Source organism: Carlito syrichta, unplaced genomic scaffold, assembly GCF_000164805.1.
Source record: "Carlito syrichta isolate Samal-C Ts95f unplaced genomic scaffold, Tarsius_syrichta-2.0.1 Scaffold308155, whole genome shotgun sequence".
In the NCBI taxonomy this organism is placed as follows: domain Eukaryota; kingdom Metazoa; phylum Chordata; class Mammalia; order Primates; family Tarsiidae; genus Carlito; species Carlito syrichta.
In genome coordinates, this window is record NW_007252251.1 from 1172905 (window position 1) to 1175998 (window position 3094).

Sequence of the window (3094 nt, forward strand, 5' to 3'; positions counted from 1 at the left end):
GGCTTAGGCAAACACCGTTGAATGCACTTTCCCTTTAGACATTTAAGACTCCCACTACATTTCATCCTGCAAAATGGTTGACTTTTTAAATAAACTTTGTTCTGGTACGTGTTGTGGTGCTGTTGGCCGTGAGCTCAACGTTCATGCTAATTAATGGTACTGTCAGAGTTAACTTTAAAGCAACTATGTACATGAAGCAAGGTGTTTTTACACAGAATTTTCCTTGACTCAATCAAACGCCCACCCATAGTTTTCCATGTGGAATGTCTATAGAGATGAAGAACAAGAGGGGGAAGATGACTTTCACTAAGCTTTAAAGAAACAAAGAAAGTTCACCATCAGAAGTGACAAGGAAACGCTTTTATAAAGTATAAACTCTTCCTTTTTAAAACATGTTGACTCCAGTAATAGTCCCCTTGGGTTAGGCCGGTATTTGGGGGCTAACACAACTTACCCGGCTAATTCATTCTTCAAGACTCAGCTGAGGCAGCATTCTGAAAGAAACCTTCCTTTATCTCCTCGCAGCCTGAGCTGGGCAGCTCCCTCTGAGCTCACAGGCTTGCTGGCTTACCTCTGAAACATGCTCACCACAGGGTACTGCTTCACAAAAACCTATATATCCCTCCTCAGGAATTTTCTGGGTGAAAAGGATACATCTTTTATCCATATCCTTTGCTTCTAGCACAGCCCTGGCACACAGATGTTCAATAGCTATTCCTGAATGAATACCAACATTTTGTTATTATAAACAAGGATAAAAACATGAAAGGGGGTAGTACCTTGAAATTTGATATATCAGAAAAATGAATCAGAGTGTAGATGAAGGTTAGATGACTCAAGCTGGAAAGTCATGAACTATTTTTAGCTTATTTTAGCAGCTAGGAGACAACCCTAACCTGATGTTTAATTTCCAGGGACGAGAAGACCGGAACAACGGAACAGACTCTAAAAGTGATTTAATCACTGATGCTTCACTTTCACATGCCCCTGGACACTATTACCAAAAGTTATTTACAAGGCCTATGCTTTGTGTGTCCTCCACAGAAATTTTGATGGCAATGATCACGTATCGGTGAGATCTTCAACATAACACAAAAAAAATACTGATGTATTTAGGCATGTGCCAGGAAACCACGAGTATTCCTTCTTTCAAGCAAAAAAATGTAGGACCCCATTAACGCTTAATGGTCTATACTTTGAGAGTACCTTGAGCGTGGATAAGATACAATCTACTAGTTAGTTCATTGTTTATTCAATAAATATTTTTTGAGCTGTGAAATTCTTCTAAGGCTCTTTCACAGGAATTATGGGAGATTTAATGTAATACACTCAATCCTGACTGATGTTATCATCTATTTCTAAAAAGAGGGGGAAAAAACCCCACAAAAATGGCAAACCGCTCAAGATGGAATGTAAATTCATACTACGTTGTATCTTACAGATGAAGATCGTATAGAGTGGAGAGGGAGATCTGTAACAGCCAAAGACCCATGTAGGCATGGTCATGAACTATGGTTCTTAAAGAGACATGAGCTAATGGCTCTTACTCCCTGCTATGCTTTCAAATCACTCCGCCAGGCAAGCCTTGGAACAGAACTGTGTGTCTCTAGTCTTTTCTGAAAACATAACGCCCTCATCAGTCTACAGGAAATACAGATAAGCCTCAAGGCTGATTATTTTCAGATTCCATATTTGTGAATTTTTCTTCTCACTAAAGTTTTTTATAACACCACAGTTCATACTTCCAGTGCTTTTCCTGTAATTCGGACACATGGAGAGAGCTCCCAAGAGATCCATTGATTTTTAATTGAGGTCAAACAAGATGGCTCTGTCTTCTTGTTTTTGTTTGATTTGGGGTGATTTTGCTGTTTAAAATGTCCCCCAAGCATAGCACTGACGTGTTGTCTGGCGTTTCTAGATTCAAGAAGGCTGAGACGTGCCTTAGAGAGAAAATATATACGTCAAATATGTTTAATCAACTTCATTCTGATATCATGCTGCAAACGTGAGCAAAATTTTAATGAAGCAACAATGTACATTAAATACGGTGTCTTTAAACTGAAACATACATAAAACAAGGTTACCTATCGGTCAGTTGACAAAAATATGGAACAATAGCATGCAGGAGTTCAACTTTTTATCTTGGCTAGGACTAATGGTTAAGCACCGTAAACCCAAGTTCCCTACGTGTAGCTGGGTCTTTGTCCCTAAACTGTCAACCTTAGAGACAATTTCAGTCACATCAGACCTTTACTGGCACACCTCATTTTATTGTGTTTTTCTGTATATAACTTTGCAGATATTGTGTGTTTTTTAACAAATGGAAGGTTTTTTGCAGCCAAGTCTATAGACACCATTTTTCCAACACCGTGTGCTCACTTTGTGTCTCTGTGTCACGTATAAGTAATTCTCATATATGTCAAACTTCGCATTATTATTACATCAGTTGTGGTGATTTGTGATCAGTGATCTCTGATGTAACTGTTTTGGGACCCCATAAACCAAAATCGTGCCCATCTAAGATGGTGAACTTAATTGATAAGTGTTGTATGTGTTCTGACTGTTCCAACGACCAGCCTTTCCCTGTCTTTCTTTCTCTACTCAGGCCTCCTGATCTCCTAAGACACAACAGTGTTGACATTGGAACGATTGATAACCTATAAAGGTATCTAAGTGTTCAAATGAAAGAAAAAGTCACACATCTGTAATTTTAAATCAAAAGCTGGAAATGATTATACTTAGTGAGGAAGGTATGCCAAAAGCCAAGACAGGACAAAAGTCAGGCCTCTTGTGCCAAACAGGTAAGTTGTAAATGCAAAGGAAAAGTTCTTGAAGGCAATTAAAAGGGCTACTCTAGCGAACATCTGAATAATAAGAAAGCTGAACAGTCTTCTTACAGATATGGAGAAATTTTGAGTGGTCTGGATAGATCAAATCAGCCACAACATTCCCTAAGCCAAAGCCTAATCCAAGGAAGACTGTCGGTGACCAGCACTGACCAAGGGTGGGTTAGGACCACACCGGAGAATCTGGACGGAGAGAAGAGACCACTTGGAGGCAGTTCTTCTGGGAACAGTCTGATCAGGACTGAAGC